Source organism: Macaca fascicularis, chromosome 3 (assembly GCF_037993035.2).
Source record: "Macaca fascicularis isolate 582-1 chromosome 3, T2T-MFA8v1.1".
Classification (NCBI taxonomy): domain Eukaryota; kingdom Metazoa; phylum Chordata; class Mammalia; order Primates; family Cercopithecidae; genus Macaca; species Macaca fascicularis.
In genome coordinates this window covers 78,722,214-78,741,172 of record NC_088377.1, presented here as the reverse complement: position 1 = coordinate 78,741,172, position 18,959 = coordinate 78,722,214, and positions in this window count along the sequence as shown.

Genomic DNA, 18,959 nt, shown 5'->3' with positions numbered 1-18,959 from the left:
AAATGCTATATAAATGGTTGCTATATTATATTGGTTTTTATTTGTATTGTTTTTATTGTTGTACTCTTTATTTATTAAATATTTTTGATCTGCCATTGGTTTAATCTGTAGATACAAAACTTGCAGCTATGGAAGCTGTGTATCTCTTATTTACAGAATTTTTAATAATAGAACCCTAATATTTGGGATATTTTAAAGGAACACACCTATCATATTATAAGATAAAATAATGCATATATTACTATTTCTATCATCCTTTGATATTTTCACATCTTTTAATTCCTTTTCTTTCTTTTCTGCTTATGTATATTCACTTTAATTATTTTTAATTTTTTTCTTGACATTTAGAAATCATACACCTCCATTTAAATGATTTTATGTATTAGTCTGTTCTCATGCTGTGAAGAAAGATATGCCTGAGACTGGGTAATTTACAAGGAAAAAAAGGGGTTTAATGGACTCACATGGCTGGGGAGACCTCACAATCATGGCCCAAGACAAAGAAAGAGCCAAGCGATGTCTTACATGATGGCAGGCGAGGGAGCATGTGCAAGGAGACCCCCTTTTTAAAACCATCAGATCTCCTGAAACTTATTCACTATTATGAGAACAGTACGAGAAAGACCTGCCCCCATGATTCAATTACCTCCCACTGGGTTCCTCCCACAACATGTGGGGATTATTACAATTCAAGATGAGATTTGGATGGGGACACAGAGCCAAATCATATCAGCTAATCTAGGGATTATTTTTATAACAAACTTACTAGTATTAGCTAACATCCACAGAGAGATGCAACTTAGCTGATAGCTTAAAAATTCTCAGCATTGAAAATAAAATATGTCTATAAACCAGAATGTAAGATAAATGCACCTCTTCATATCTTTCATGGGTACTTTTGGTACAAGCTGGGATTATCTTATTTATTAATGTTTAATTGTGTATCTTCTCTCTAAAATAAACCAATCACTTTTGACTTTTTCTGTTTGGAAGCATACTCAAATCAATTATTTAGTCCTTATTTGTTTAGCTTATTGCCATGGTCACAGTTACCCATTTTATATTGTAACACTACGATTCTTGAGTTTAAAAAAATTGATTCAAATTTTCATAAGCTCAAGTATTCCTAGGGATATTTTCATGAAGGGCATGTTGAGGGCTTAATTAACAGATCTTTAGATGTCTTGGAACACGTTTTATTGCCTATACACATGAGTTAAGACTTTCCAGTTCCCTTCAAACTCTTAGATATTGTATCACAGGATTCAGTCATATCATGTTTTAAATAATAATCATGACAATGAAAATAAAAATAAGGCTAACTGTGTGGAACTGAAAACTGTCTACCGAATAGCCATACCCATTTGTACCCACAGTCTTCTTTCCAGCATCGGGCAACCACCCCTAAAATCATCAGGGATCTTCTTTGAGAGTCACCTTCCCCAGTAGTACATCTATCGTCACACCACCAGAACCTTCCAATGCTTTACTGGCCAGGTCCTCTCCCCATGCCATGGACATTATTCCAGCAATGATGCCTTAGCCTTCTGGGGTCAGCATCAGGTTTTTTCTCTCTCTTTTTTCGTTTATATAAATTTATAAGCACAAATGCAATTTTGTCATGTACACAGATTCCATAGTCATCAACTCAAGACTTTAGGAGATCCACTGCCTGAATAATGTACGTTGTACACATTAAGTATTCTCTTGTCATCCACTCATCATCCCATCCCATCATCCTTTTCAGTCTCCATTGTCTATCATTTCACACCCTACATGCATTTATAGATATCAGTTAGCTCCCACTTATATGTGAGAACGTGTGCTATTTATCTTTCTGTGTCTGAGTTGCTTTGGACCCCAAGTTCCATTCATGTTGCTGCAAAACACATGATTTCCTTTTTTATGGCTGAATAGTATTCCATTGTGTATACATAGCACATTTTCTTTATCCAGTCATCTGTTGATGGACACTTGGGTTGATTCCATATCTTTGCTATTGTGAATAGTGCTGCAATTAACATATAAATGCAGGTATCTTTTTAAATATATTGATATTTTCTCTTTCTAATGAACGGCCACTCTTACCTCCCCACTTCTTGCCTTATTTCCCTGTTCTCCTTTAGCATTAGTTGTTCAAAATTGCTCATTGTCTCAGAATTCTTTCCTCCACTTCTCTTTCAAAGTTTATACAGTAGGCAATCACTTCCACCATTGCCAACATCACCAAAAACTTCCATGCTGTTAAACACAATGGTCACGTCTAAGTCCTCATCTTAGTTGCACCCAAGTCATCATTGAACACAGCTAATGGCTCCTGCACGTTGAAATCTTTCATCACATAGTTTCTAGGATATCACAATGATTTTCCCCTAGCTCACTCATCTCTTCTTTTTCATATATATTTTCTTTATACTTTGTTGTACCCTCATCTCTCCAAACTCTTGATGCTAGAATGTCTCAACACTCCATCCATGAAGATCCATATCACACCAGAATCACAGATCAGCTGTTGACATTTTCCCTCAAATGTCTAGTTGGGCATCTTGTTTATACAATGGCCAGAAGGAATATCTTGATTCTTCTGTCCCAAATCTGTGGCCCCAGCTCCACGTTCTTCCTCTTCTTAGCTGATAGCAACTCCAACTTTGTTTGATAGATAAATAAGTCATGGAGCCATTTTGGTTTTCTTTCTTGCATACCCCATATCTTATCTATCAGCAAATTCTCCACTTTCAAAGCATGTCCAGAATCTATCTCTCAATCTCCACCTCTATCACTCTGCTGCAATCCAGTGTAATGTCTTCATTGGGATGCTGTCATAATCTCTTAACTGGCCTTCCTTCTTCCGGCCTTGCACTCTATCCCTATCCTGATCCATTTCCCGCATGGCAGCCATTTAATTTCCTGTTAAAATGTGCTTCAGGAAATGTCATTCCTGTATCTTCTAAATGACACTGCAGCACCTGGTCTCCTCTAGCATCCTCATCACTGGGCCTCTTGTTGTCTCCCTCGCTCACTCTCCAGCAGCCACTCTTGCCTCTGTGCTATTTCTGGAACCGGGCAAGCACCAACTCCTTCCAGAGCTCTTCCCCTCCAATTCCTCTCCCTGGAATGGTCTTCCCCTAGATATCAGCAGAGCCTTTTCCTCTCCAAATCCTTTCCATTCTTTATTCAAAATCACCTTCCAAGCAAGGCCTTCGTTAAATTTGTTTCAAAATTCACAACTTCTGCTTCCTGCAATTCCCTATTCTTTTTCTCTGCTTTATTTTGCTTCCCAGCACTTATCACTTTCTAGTTTTACTCCAAGTTTTGCCAATTTTCTTTGCCCCCTCCCTCCTCTCACCCATCATAATGTAAATTCTATAAGGGCAGAACACGTGTTTCTTGGATTAATTATTATATTGCCAGAAACTGAGATCAGTACCTGGCACACTCTAGGCACTTAATAAAATTATCAAATGAATTGAAGGTATGTCACAGTGTGCTGTACACGTGTTGTTCCAGCAGCGTGACAAATGTAAAGGGACAAGGAGAACATCTTTTAGAATTGTCAGTGCACTGCTGAATGTATGGACAAACCCATGTGGGGATTCCAGCAGAAATCGAAATTCCACTGACCGAGTGAAGGTGAAGCCACGTGAAGCCTGCGACTCTTCCCTTACTCACCTCCCCCACCCCTCACCTTCTGGAGGGCCTGAGTCACCTTCTCTCCTTGGCGTCTGGCTGGGGGCTGCCTGCACCAATTCAGTATGCTCAAATTGGTTTGTCAACATCCACCTCTTACATATAATCATGTTTCAGAATGTCTACTTCCTTACTTGCTTGAAATCCTAAAGAGAACACCATTTTATGTGTTAGTGTGTACTTTGAAGAATTCTTTTCCTATTCATAATGAGTACTACTTTTCTTTTTTCTGTAGACCCAGGGTATGCTGGTCACCCATCATCCAGCTTCTAATCTTTGCAGAAAGAGGAGTGGTTCATTCAGCTCTGGGCACGTGTCTAAATGGAGAGCTAGATTCTCATTATTCTCCCAGTAGTTGGCAGAATCTTTCCTTTTTTTTTCTGAGATGGAGTCTCGCTCTGTCACCAGGCTGGAGTGCAGTGGCACGATCTAGGCTCTCCGCAAGCTCCACCTCCCTGGTTCACACCATTCTCCTGCCTCAGCCTCCCGAGTAGCTGGGACTACAGGCGCCCGCCACCAGGCCTGGCTAATTTTTTCGTATTTTTAGTAGAGACGGGGTTTCACCGTGTTAGCCAGGATGGTCTCGATCTCCTGACCTCGTGATCCGCCTACCTCGGCCTCCCAAAGTGCTGAGATTACAGGTGTGAGCCACCGTGCCTGGCCCAGAATCTTTCCTTTACATTTAAAGTCAAAATCTGGTAGTGTTTGAGGCTTCTGGTCCAGTTCCTGATTTCACTCATTCATTTATTTTGTGTTGATCTGACAGAGGAGGACATAGTTCCTCTTGTGCTCTGCAAGAAAGTGAGAAGTTCATTGTTTAAGTGTCTGAAAGTATTCATTTTTTTCCATATAGAAAAGAGTGAATGAACAGCTACAGTCTTCAGATTGCAAAAACATATCAAACCTATTTATCTTTTTGCTTGTCTTCAAAATCTGGAATATAAAATACCATGACATAGTTACTTTTATCCCTGGAGTTGTTCTGTGAATTGGATTTTTGTATGAAGAACTGATGCATAAAAACATGGATTTATAGAGACAAAAGGATATAGAATCTGAAGAAGAGAAAAGCAACTTTCTTCTTTTTTTTGGAACTTAAGATGTTTTATTTTCTTGTTATTTTCCCCTTATAGCCTCCTCAGCTGTGAGCAAAAACACTACTCCTCTGTATGGGTCATGCATACACTGTCATTTGGCCCCTCTCTCTGAATTTGAGGACTCTATAAGTCATTATATCCTTTTGTTCCCATTCTGTGATGATATTCACACCCCTGCAGCAACTTGCAAGGGATCAAATCTTCTATATTAAAACTAGGTGGGAAAAAAACAAAACAAAACAAAACAAAACTAGGTGGAAAACCTCCAAGGTATCTTAGAGAAAAGCAGCAGCAGAAGGAAAAGACTTGGTCAGGTCAGGAGGAACGGCCCAGGAGAGGAAGAGGCTGCTGTCATCACCCTAGCCTTTTGAGGCATCTTCACCATAGCCTCCTAGTCTCCTCTTTACAATTCTGGTGCAAAGCAGACAAAATCTCTTTCTTTTTTGCAGGTTATCTCTAGCACATATTTGATGCAAAGAGAACAAGAAAGACACTGAAAAGTATATAAAATAATTTACATTAAAAATATAAATTTTGATTTGACCCTAAACTCACATACAAGGTTCCTGGGCTCTGTGCCATTGGGTGTATTCTCTTTAGATAATCATGCTTAAATCTCCAAAGCTTCATATAGCTCTTTGCTTCTCAACTTCTACTCTGCTTTTAAAATAATTATGGGTACACAATAGTTATATACATTTGTAGGGTACATGTGACATTTTGATACAAACATACAATGTGCGATGATCAAATCTAGGTAACACGGATATCCATCACCTCAATTGTTTATCATTACTTTGTGTTTGGTGCATTCCAGATTCACTCTTCTAGTTATTAATATTTTGAAATATACAATAAATTATTGTTAACTATAGATGCCCTATTGTGCAGACTCTTCTATTTCATTGGAGAAAATAAAATTGGAATCAGTGTGTTCAATCAAGAGTGAACCAATAATTCATCTCTGTATCAGGAATTGTATTATATTTAAATATATTAATGATTTTCCTCCTAAAATCAATTGTTTTTACTATACCAAATATATATTAGGTTTTCTTTTAGATCAAACTTTTCACTAAGGAAATAGTGGTTCAACTATCTTTTTCTATCATTAGCAAACTACATGCAACATTTCTTCAGCAGGTGAAAAACTATGTTAGGGTTTTTATCTCTTATGGGACACTTTTGGAAACTCATCCCAGTTTGAAACAAAACACCAGGGAAGTGTGCTGAGCACTCTGAGGTATACCCCAAAGCACAGTTGCCATGATCGTGATCTTGTCTGTTCATATTAACCCTCCCTGGAATATTTCTGTGAAGCCACAGCAAAAAAACACACTTGAGACAGGAGCACATTTTAAAAGCAAAAATCAAAAGCTGGAGCAGTCCTTGGGGCTTGATTTTACGGCAGATGACATTAAAATGGTACTTTGTGTGCATAGGGCAAGGGAGAGGTGGCCTCGCCAATCACATAGCCCCACAGGGCTCAGCATTGGCATGACTGCTGTTATTCCACCAATATGCAAGAGTAAGACCCCAGACCTGCAGATGTGGTTTCAGATATCTCACCAATAATTCTAAGCACTGACTATTAGAAAGTGATTAACAACTCGATGTGCTTTCATCTCAAGACTGTTATTTTCTCTTCCTCGCAGGGACAAAGCCCAGGCAGCTGTACCCTGTTATTTATGAAGCTGTGGTAAAGTAGCTGGAGATTTTGCCGTCTTAATCGGCTCCATTTCCATGAAATAATAAATGCATGGGGGAAATTTTAGAAAAGAGAGGAAGAAAAATAATACCACAATCCAAAGCCTATGGCATTAAGCAAATCTTCACTTCTCAAACGTTTAATTCATAAAGAGCAACAGGTGGCAGAAAAGTGTATTCACACACACATATATGTGTACACAAAGACCCACATGCATAATCAAAGGCAGTTATTTTGTCTTGGGGTACATATACATATACATACCCGACTCTGTCTCTTTCTATATATACATATACAGTCATTCATCACTTAGTGAAGAGGATACCTCTGCAAAATGTGTCTGTAGTTGATTTCATCATTGTGTAAACATCTTACAGTGCATTTACTTAGGTAGTTGGACTTAGGTAGCATGGCCCACCACGTACCTAGGCTATGTAGCATGGTCTGTTGCTGCTAGGCTACAAAGCTTCACAGCAGGTAACTGCATTGAGCACTATAGGCAATTGTAATACAATGGCAAGTATTTGCATATCTAAACATATCTAAACATAGAAAAAACACAGTAAACATACGGTGTGATAATCTTTTGGGGCCACTTTCTATATGCAACTCCTCCTTTGCTAAAGCATTGTTAACTGGCACATGCCTGTATAATGTATGTGTGCTTTTTCTCATTTTATATATTTTCAATTTGTATAGGCTAATATAGAAAAGGTGGATTTAGAGAGTTGGTACCATGAATACATAGGCAAAATGTCACACCCTTCCTTTTAATACGTGTTTCATTTAAGGGGCCAAAAAAGTAAGAAAAAACGATGTGTCCGGAGAGGGTGGTATCAGAGATGAGCGAGATGCTATAGACAGAGTGGTATCTTATTTAGTTGAAAGTGTAGTTCTATGCATGAAAACCCAAAATATTTGAAATGTTTTCACATGAGAAAGGAGAATTTCTTCGTTCAAAATAAGATTTTTGTTTGTTAAAACTTTAAAGTTAATTTGATGTTATTTGGCATTTTTTTTTTTTTTTTTTTGAGATGGAGTCTCATTCCATAGCCCAAGCTGGAGTGCAGTGGCACAATCTTGGCTCACTGCAAACTTTGCCTCTGGAGCTCAACTGATTCTCCTGCCTCAGCCTCCCAAGTAGCTGGGACTAGAGGCGTGCGCCAATACACTTGGTTAATTTTTTTTTTTTTTTTTGCATTTTTAGTAGAAATGGGGTTTCACCATGTTGCCCTGTGTGGTCTCGAACCCCTGAACCCCTGAGCTCAGGTGATCCACCTGCTTTGGCCTCCCAAAGTGCTGGGATTATAGGCGTGAGCCACCATGCCCGACCTGGCAAAACTTTTTGAGAAGGTTGACACCCACATCCTCTAGTCTCTTTCCCTGCAGGTGCGTGGATACATGTGTGCATGTCTGGGCATATGCATGTGTTTGTATTTATTGTCAGCAGTGTTCAGAAATCCTTTAGCCCTGTTCTCCTTGTTATTCCATTCATATTTTCATGTCTAAGAAGGAAAACGTGGGGAGCAGAGGCCTGGGAGTGGGGAGGAGTCATGAGACCATGAGGAAGCCCGTTAGGAAAATGCTCTTGTGATCCTTGCAGCATTTTGACTGTGCACCAAGTCCCTGGAATTTCTGACTCTAATTGAAGAGACCTAGCTTTAGGGTCAGAGGCTTTGATTTGATTACCATAGAATAAGGGATAAAGAAATTGGGAGTTCAATAAACATTTGCTTGCCTCTCTATTCTTTTATTAATCTAGATTTTGTTAATCATAGAATGATGGAAGAGGTAAAGAGATTTTTTCCTTTCTTCTCTACAACCTTCTTTGTTTTCACTGTTTTCATAAACATTTAATTTGGAAAAAATTCAGACATAAATGTACCATAAGAATAGTAAATGGTCATCTGTGCCCACCTTGGTTCAACAATTGAGGGCATTCTATAAAAATTGCTCTGTATGCATATCTCTATCAACCTATCTCTATCTGTCTATCTGCATGGAGCTAATACCCTCTAAACCAAGGAACCAATTAAGCTGCACAAATCACACCCCATTTTGTTATTAGATTTATTACTAATTTATTCTAGACTAGCCACCCTACTGTTTAATTTCAAGAGTTTGAATTTGGGGCATGTAGCGTTTGTAGATGCTGAGCTCATTTGAGTGCTTTCTTGGTGGGGCCACTGACTGCTCGTCTATCCCCGGATTTTTCTGTAACTGCTAAGTGTGGCTCAAAGGCTTGACGAGAATCAGACTTAAATTTTAAGTGATACTTCATAAGGAATGCCATGCACTTCATTATGTACATATTTTAAGAACTGAGTTAAACCCCTGATTTTTAAGACTAGAAAACATGTGGTGACTCACTGTAATCATACTCTTAGTTGTGACTTTTAGTAAATATCAGAGCAGCAAGATCAACTTAAGCACTTCCTCCTTAAAGTGAATCCCTACACAAAGCGGTCTGTGGAGCCTCGATTCCCTTACTTCAGGGGAGCTGTGGCAGCTTTTGCTTCTTCGCTTGCCGATTCTGTCTTCGCTTCCCCAGCCTGACCATCCAGAGCAAGGCGGTCACAAGAGCTTTTCAGCACAGTCGCATCTTCCCAAGTTTGTAGATATTAGGGGTAGGACAGCCTGCAAAACAGTGATTTCTAAACATGTTGTTTCCTCTTTAATTCCTTTTTATTTTTTAAAATAACATGTGTTGTGCATATTTGAGGTTTACCACGTGATGTTATGTTATACATATAGATAGGAAAGTGGTTATTATGGTGAAGTAGAGGGACATATCTATCATCTCATATGGTTACTTTTTTGGTAACAAGAAAGGCTAAACTCCACTTATTTAACAAAAATTCCCAATACAGCATAATTTTATTAACTTTAGTCCTTACATGGTACATTAGATCTCTAAACTTGATCTGGTTTGAACTGCTAAATTCATACTAACTCCTCTGGCTAAACCAAAGGCTCTTTAACTCCAGCAAGCATCAGAATCCCCCGGAGGGCTCCTTAAAATGCAGATGCTGGGCCCCACCCCAGCGGTCTCAATTCTGTAGGTATGCAGAAAGGCCTGAGAATGTCTATGTCTACCAAGTCTCTATGTGAGGATGCTGTTGGCCCAGGGGCCACACGTTGAAATCACTGAGCTAAAGGATACACATTCTCACAATGGAATTCCCCAGGAATTCCATTTAGGCCAATTTTATGTGTTAACAATTTAGTGTTAACAATTATGTGTTAACAATCTGAATTATGTGTTAACAATTTGAATAAATCAGAAGTGGAGCAAGCTCAGGATTTGGTTCTAAGACCTGTACTTACATTTATGAGTTTCCACTCCACATTTAACGTCCTACTTTAATCTGCTTTCTTACTTGTTAAATGAAAATGCTAATACCAGATTATCTCATAGGCTGCAATATATAATAGATCAACTGAGGTAATGTACAGGAAACCACTTTTCAAACTGTAATCAGCTACATTCCTTAAAACACCACTGAGGTACCGGCTTCTAGATGTCACAGCTCTGCGAAACATCCTGGGAGCAAACCCAGAAATGATTAAGTGTGAGAAGAGAGAAAAATCAGATTTTACTTTCTTCCCAGTCATAGTGATAGAAAATATTAATGAATATTAACAGATGGTAAGACACAAGAGGAGAAAACATTTAGGCTGGCTATGACAGTTGACCTACATTTTTCTCAGTATTGAAATGATTCCCTGGATGTAAATTCATGATCTTTGAAGAATCCAAGAATTCTCATCGCTTACACCTTTATGTGACTATTCGTTCTGAAATGCTGACAAGCAGAATGTTGGCCCATGGAGGCCAGGCTTCAGAGCTGGGCAGACCCAACTTCACCTTCCATTCCCACTGTTCATGCAGTACACAAGCCAGGTACTGTGTTGGTCCATTTTGTGTTGCTACAAAGGAATACTTGAAACTGGGTAATTTGTAAAGAAAAGAGGTTCATTTGACTCATGGTTCTTCAGGGTACACAAGAAGAGTGGTGCCAGCATCTGCTCAACTGCTGGGGAGGCCTCGGGAAGCTTTTACCAGGATGGAGGAAGGTGAACAGGGAGCAGGCATGTCATGTGGCAATAGAGAGTGAGAAGAAGAGGGCAGGAAGGGAGAGAGGGAAAGAGTGAGAGAGCAGGCAAGTGAGCAACAGAGACAGAGGAGAAGGTGCCAGGCTCTTTAAACAACCAGATCTCTCATGAACCAACAGATGGAGAACCCATTCATTAGTGCCAGGAGGCCGTTCATGAAGGATCCACCTGTATGACCCAAAACTTCACACTCAGTCCCACCTCCAGCATCGGGGATGACATTTCAACGTGAGATGTGGAGGGGATAAACATCCAAACTTTGGTACCAACCTTTGCAAGCCTTCCTTCAAAATTTCCTAATCCTCTCTAGAGGTTAGGTGATTTTCTTTGGTGAAAGTACATAGCAGATGACCTAGCACGGGACGAATATTCGAAGGCACTCCATGGAAATGTTTTTGTTCTATGATGTTAGAAGAATAGATGATAGTACTTTTTGTGGCATGGATAAAGTTCATTACATGAAATATATCAAGCGAGCCAAGAAAAATCTAGGTACTGATTATATTTATAGATCTTGAAGCAACTGTGATGTTTCATAAACATTTAGAATTATTTATATTGCCCCCCTCTAAGTTCAATTTTTATGCTATTATGATTTATGCTGCTCATGTTTTCTCATTAAGGGGTTTTCTGACTTCACTCTGAACAACTCTTCCCAGACTGACTAGGCCATAAAATACGGGACTCATTTTCTTTAATTTATCGTTTACGGTCTGGATAATCCTCTGTGTATCTCATCGTGATCGACTGCCGTTCCAGCAGAGCAGCCACTCTGAGGGTCTTGGCAGAGCCTGAGATTCTAGGAAATTTGGAGCCCTTGGCTGCCTTGAACACTGACCGTCCTTACATTTACACAGACCTAGGCACACGTTTGAGGCATATCAACCAAAATTTGTTACTTGCTTTTATTTGCCCAACCTTGCCACCGAGTAGAAGCCAAAATTTGAGGTCCCTCAGGCTTGGGTTATTCTCTTAACTTGCTCCTTTCGTTCAAGGATTGGCAAAATTTCACATCTAAGGGCATGCATTCCTTCCCAGGTGTTGTCATGACCAGGCTTATTGGTGGCTACTTTTCCCCTTTGTTTTCTGTGGTCTGTCAAGCACATTGCATCCTGAAATAAAGCCACAGCTGATGGCAGAGGTAAAAACTATGAAAAGTGAATGACATGAAAAAGACTTAAGAAAAAGGAGGGACTCCAGGAAGTGCAGAAATAGCTAATGAAAAATCAGAGACCTCTGTCTAGACCATTAGATATAAAAGTCCAAAATATCAATAACTTAAAGCTAGTTTTAAATAAAAAATAATCCAATTCAGTAGCTTTTCTCTTCTAATAGTCTTGATTATGTTTCAATATAACATTTCAAAATTATAGTTTGGAGTTTCAAAGCTTTAAAAAAAGTCAGCATTTGTTGAGGGTAATAAATGAATTAGTTGTTTAGTCTTGTTTTTGACATATTATGAAATAACTCATTGAACAAGTTCCTCCTGAAAAAGTTACTTAGAGAAGAATCAGTGGACTCAAAAGTAGAGTTTCATTTTGTGTACAGATCATGGCACCTGTAATATGTCTCACTTTCTATCATTTGAGAAAATGGGAAACAAGAAGAAGCAGTAAGCTCATTTAAAGCAAAGGAAGAAAGAGTGGGTGATTCAGGCATTTTACCCTGAAATTTATCAATCCGTGGGCAGCCTGATGGGGAGTCCTGAAGGAGGAACCATTTACACGGAGAGATTTATGGAGCCAGCCACCGCGGCATGTGTAGGAGCTAATGAAGATGCTAAGAGGAAAGAATTAGCTTCAGGACCAGAGAGTGGAGCTCATTTCAGGCAAGAAACCAAGTTCCATTAAAAGCAGAAAATGGATGATATTTTAAGTTCAAAAATTGGAGTTGTTGATATTTGAGATGTAAATCAATCGACAGTACAAGATGGAGTTTGACTGTAACTAGTCAAAAATTTAAGAATGGAATGTGTAAAATGTTAAATGCAGAAAATGGATGATATTTTAACTTCAAAAATTGGAGTTGTTGATATTTGGGATGTAAGTCAATCGACAGTACAAGATGGAGTTTGACTGTAACTAGTCAAAAATTTAAGAATGGAACGTGTAAAATGTTTCAGCAGGTTACTGACAGTGAATTCCATGCACATCTGGAATGAGAGGTACAGAAATGTCGATTGCAGGAGGCAGAAGTATCGCCCACACCTCTGGCATCCCAGCATCCTATGGGTCCTACTTCTGTTTTCCAAGGCAAAAGCTCTGCAGAACATTCAAAAAAAAGAACTGCAACACCCTAGTTCACAGTTGTTACCTTCCAGCTCTGCAGAGCTGTGACCAGTTTGCATGTGTGAGCTTGTGTTTCTGCATTTGTTTTTTAAATATTTTAAAAAATTATGGATATGTAATCATTGCACATATTTATGTACATATGGTATTTTGATAAAAGCATACAATGGATAATGTTCAAATAAGGGTAATTGGGTATCCATCACTTCGAGAATTCATCATTTCTTTTTGTTAGGAACGTTCGAATTCCACTATTTTAGTTATTTTGAAAGACCCAATAAATTTTTAACTATAGTCTCCCTGCTCGGTTACTAAATACTAGATCTTATTCTTTCTATTTTACTGCATTTTTGAACAGAAAAATTGTTCTCAGTGACTACTTTGCTGAATGATAATAGTCTTGACCTTTCAAACCATGCTTTATTCAGCTAATTTTTCTTTATTTTTTCAAACTCAGTAGTTTGGGCAATTGTGTTACAGTAACCTTTTTGGGGGCTACTGTTTTATGATTAAGATAATTTCTCTGTGGTGAGGTTTCTAATTAAATCATTCAAGAAGCAGTCATCGAGTGCTCTCTGTGTTCCGGGTGCCGCTTCCTCCCAATTAGCTGCACTGAAGATGAGGATTGTGGGAAACGAGGCAGCATGTGGGGCCGGAGATGCTGACTCCCAGGTCCACCTCCAAGCCTTGCTGGCAGGTGAGCAACTCCACTTGAGAGGGCCAAGGGGAAAGGGTTTTCTTGGCAGAGGTAGGTTTCAATCAGTGTCAGCATTGGCAACATAACATAAGCTCTAGGGGGACTTCTGCTGTTGAATTATTCCTTAGGGATAAATACCCAAGAGTTGGATTAATGGTTCAAAAATTAATAACTTCCTCTTAGCTCTTGAATTGTATTATGTTTTCCAAAATTGTACCAATTTTCAACATTATTTAGAAGGAATTAGTGCGGTTCTGTTGTCTCATTTTGGATTAAGTCCTAACATGTATTTAGATTTATGTTAATTTAATAGGTATAAAATTGAATTTCTTTGTTGCTTAAATTTCTATGCCTTCGTTACAAATGTTCTTGGACATTTTCCATGTGTTTCTTTATTGTTTCTATTTCCTAATTTGTGATGGTTCCACTCATAATAATTACTCATTTATCTATTGGAATTTTGGTAATTTTCTTGCAATTTTAGAAGCATTATTATTATGAAAATGATACTTGCTAATTGTAAAACAACAAATACATACAGAGAAGCATAAATAAAAGGTGAGATGCTTCCATTCTAAAGAGACCTGATGCTGTTTATGAGTGAACAAGAATACAGACACACTCGTTTCCTGAGGATAGCAGGAAATAAGGGAGAATGATTTAAAAGTCCTACTTCCTAGTTAACCACTCTGAAGTGGTAACAATTTGGGTTACCAATTTTGCAAATAATTGTCCATTTTGTTTTTGTGTCCTTTTTATGGAGTTTGTTTTTTTCTATACAATAGTCACTTATTTGTTATAAAATCTATCAAAAACACTTGAAAGTGACTTGGATTGGAAGTTCTATGGGATCATTGCACAGCCATGCTCTATTGATGTCTGACAGAGTCTTATTTGACTAAAGAAATGTGACTAGAAGTGGTGTTGCAATATTCAGTTAGAAGCTTTCAGACATTGTGCGGTTCTACCATGTTCTCTTTTCTTTTTCCATGGCATTGGAAATATCTTCACAGGGCCTACTCCTTCAACCGGACTGTCAGATAAAGACTAGCAGAATAGCACCCAGCCGCTCTGTGATGTACATGTAGCAGGAGGGAGAAATACATGTTTTGCTTCTAGAAGTCATTGAGTTTTTGGGGATCGTTTATTAGCACCATGTAACTTAGTCTAAGCTGCCTGATAAAGTCACATTCCTTCTAAATGGCGTTTTGTAATTCCTAAGTTTCTTTTTCATTGCTATGCATTTGTGTTGCTTTGTAAACGACATGCCTTGTTTTATTCTGTTTTCTTCTGGACCATTGTTTATACAGTGCAATGATTTGCACTTACCTATTTTTTATGTTTCAAAACCAAACATCTGGACTATGAACAATATTTGTCAGTTCCTCATTTCTTCCATAGTGTCCCTAGGTGGTCGCTATTCCTTACATGCCTAAGAGGTACTAAACTTAAGTCTAACAGACCCCTTGTTTGAGCACCAACAGTATACTGTACATCTCAGCCTGGATTTTTATAAGTTCGTCAGTGAACTATAAAAAAATGAATTATTGATGTTACTCTTCAATACTATTATCTGCCCAGGTCTTCTATCCTAGGTAACAGCAGTGGCAGCACAGTCACTTAAGCCTTGAATGCAGGGGCTCTCCTTTGTCCTCTCGTCTGCTTGCCATTGAGCCTTACTTCCTCCACTTTCTACCTCACTAAAACAGGCCGCCATCTCTACATCTACACGGTGGCTGCCTTGTTTCAGTCTCTTATCTTTAATCACTTACATAGCTATTTTCTTCTCAGCTATCTCTAACCTTTTTTTTTTTTTTTTTACATCATTACCAAAGTGATTTATCTACAGCTCATTTTTTATTACTTTGATTTATCTTCTATAGTTTGCCATTGTTTCCAGGATAAAGTCAGTGAATTGTATTTTGTGCTAATTGACAAGAGCATTTCAGTTTTGTGATTGCTTTCCCTATTATTTGAGGTTCAGTAGACTTAACAGTGAAAAACAGGCACGGCATGGCCTATTTGCCTAGCACGGTGCTATCTCCTTGGGAGTTAGCCCAAGCAGTTGGGGTATGCAATATCATGAGAAATAAATTGTGATTTCTCCTGGCTGCCCATGACAACGCAACACTTGGCTAAAACAGTTGGTATTGACCTAGTGCCATATGCCTTTCATGGGTTATGATACACAGTTCTTAGTCACAAGAAATTATGAACCCTGAAACACTCACTGTTGCCTCAAATTCCCACTGAAATGCTCTTGTATCTCTTGGGAGTCACTAACAACAGCTTGCCATGATTAACATGCACACAGGATTGGAAGGCTGCCCTCCTCCTCCTGGAAGGGCAAAAATATAATTGTAGACTTCAGGGATTGACCACATTATGATTTGTAAGACCTCCCATGATACAACTAATATTTACTTATCCTGCCTTATTCCAATCATTCTGCCCTTTAATTCAGCAATATTAAATTGCCTAGAATTAAATGTTTTTTGCTCCTATCTCCTCGCCTTGTGCCATTACGTGAACTTTCCTTTTCACTTAGGATACCATTCCTTCTCTTATCTGTCTGGTAAATGCCTCATCATACATCAGTTTAGTGCAAAGACCAGGTATCACACACCACACACCCCCCCGATTCCCCTGAAGCATGATAATCTCTATACGCCTTCTGTATTTATTATACATTGTACCTAAACCTGTGCCACAGGTATCACGGTGTATTTTGCATAGTTATCCACATATTTATCTCCTTGATCAGGTTATGGACTCCTTTAAGAAAAGCTATTTGGTTTTATTCATCTTGTCCAAATACGCACTCAATAAATGCTTGCTGTTTAAAAGAAGAATGAGGGCAAAAATAGGGAAGCTGTTGGCCTCTATATTGAAAAACTCAAATAAAAACCATTTCTATATTGTTAAAATGCTCTAAAAATATCTACCAGGTCCACATAGTAGTTCTGATAATCAAAGGGAAGTTACCTAATGAAAACAGCTGACTAGTTATAAAGGAAGTACCATTTATCATTTGCCAATCTTTTGACTTTTATTATGAAAATGTTAAGCACATAGAAAAATATAGAGTATAATAATGTACACACTCATATGCAGATTTAAGAATTGATAGTTTTTTTCCATAAGCGCTGTATTTTTGCTGAAATATTTTAAAATAAGTTCTATTACGTCTCTTTAGTTGTTGAATTGGTTAGGTCCCATTGGTTGATGGTATTCTTGAATTCTTCAGTGTTCAAGCTTATTTTCTGTCTAGTTGTTCTATCAGTTGTTGACACAGGAGTTGCTGTTTTCTGTTACAGTGATGGATTTGTCCATTTTCGGTTTTGTTTTATGCATTTTGCATCTCTTTTGTTCACTGCATACACATTTAAGATTGCTATGACTTCTTGGTACATCAGTCCTTTTTTCATTATATGTATCCCCATTGTGTCGGCTAAACTTTATTTTCTGAAATCTACTTTATTTGATATTATATAATGAATCTTACTTTCCTTTGATTAATGTTTGTCTGAGAGTTTCTTTTCCATGCTTTTGCTTAAAACCTGTTTGGATTGTTAGCATTTGAAGTCAGTTTTTTAAGGTCAACACACATGTTAAAACTTTTGTGAGGCCAGGCACAGGCATGGTGGCTCACACCTGGAATCCCAGCACTTTGGGAGGCTGATTTGGGAGGATCGCTTGAGTCTAGGAGTTGGAGACCAGCCTGAGTAACATAGGGAAACTCCATCTCTACAATTAAAAAAAAAAAATAGTTGGGCATGGAGGCATATGCCTGTGGTTCCAGCTCTGTGTGAGGCTTGAGGTGAGAGGATCTACTTGAGTCTGGAGGTTGAGGCTTCAGGAGCTATGATTGCACCATTGCACTCCAGTCTGGGTGACAGAGTAATACCTCATCTCAAACAGACAAACACTTTTACAACATCTTATATAAGAAATAGTTTAGCTATCACTGTATAACATAGAGATATTCCTGAGGCTGTGTTCATTTTCTTCTGATTTTTTAAAAAGTATAGCTTCTATCTGTTGTTCAGACTATAATTTCTATTTTTCTATTTTTATTTTACTAATTCTTTCTTCTGTCCCCTCCATTCTGCTATTGAGCTCATTAGCTGAGTATTTTCTTTTGTTTATTGTATTATTTAGTTATAAAATCTCCATTTCACTCTATTTTACATCTTCTATTTCTTTGTTGAGATTTTGAATTTTAAAAGTTTATTTAAGCATGTTTGTAATTGTTTGTCAAAGCATGTTTATGATAGCTGCTGTAAAATCTTTGTCAGATGCTTCTAACATCTCATCATCTTGGTGTTGGCAATGATGAATTCTTTTTTTCATTTAGCTTTATTTCATATGTTTCTTGGCATGATGAGTAATTTCTAACTGAAATTAGACATTTTCATATTATGTTACGAGCATCTGAATCTCATTTAAATGTTCTGTTTTAGATGTCTTTGTTTGGCACTGCCTCACTACTGCCACGTGGACAAAGGTGTTCAGGTTCCTCCTTCAGTTCCCCCCGACATCTGAGGGAGAATTCCCTTTACTGCTGAATGCGAGATCTTGCTCCCCATGTGATCTTCACTCACAATGTCTTGAGAGTAGTCTAGTTACTATTGGATGACGGGGAAAGTTTAGACTCCTCACGAGTCCTCCTCTGGCACCACCCTGGCGGAGAAGGGAATAGAAATTCAGGTTCCCCATGTGATACCCACTAACCTCCTCAGGGTAGAGGCAGCTCACTAACTGACCTTCTCTGACTTGACCTTGCAATGGATGTTGGAGTAGTTCATTATAGTCTTGCTAGGGTGGCAGTTTAAACTCCATACTCGGCCTTGCAGCATGGATGAAGATAGTGTCATCGTTTTGTTCCATGGTTTCCTTGCTTATTATGCAAAAGTTTTCCATCTTGCTCTCTTTCCCCTTTCCTACACCTTTGGCTAGAGAGAGCAGAGCTTTTATTGGTGCTGTCTTTGTTCATGTCTCTTGGACTTCTTCAGCTCCAAGTCTGGGATATATGAGACGAAAAGAAAACCTAGAGAACTTACTGCCATGTAGTTGCTTGGATCCCAACATCTCTGGACAACCTGCCTTCTTCTCTACACCTCTAAACACAGAATTTTCCTATGTTTATTTTATATATAATGTCCAGGAATTTTAGCTGTACTTCAAGTTAGTTGAGACTACGTTTAGTTGTGTAGGAGGAACATAAAAAACTGTGACTGCTCCATTTTTCTGGAAACAGAAGCCTCTTCTCTCCTTTCTTTTTAATTTACAGAAGAATCTTGCTATGCTGAAAAGCAAGGAAACTCTCAAAACCAGACAGGGTGCAGACAAAGGGAAACAGGAGC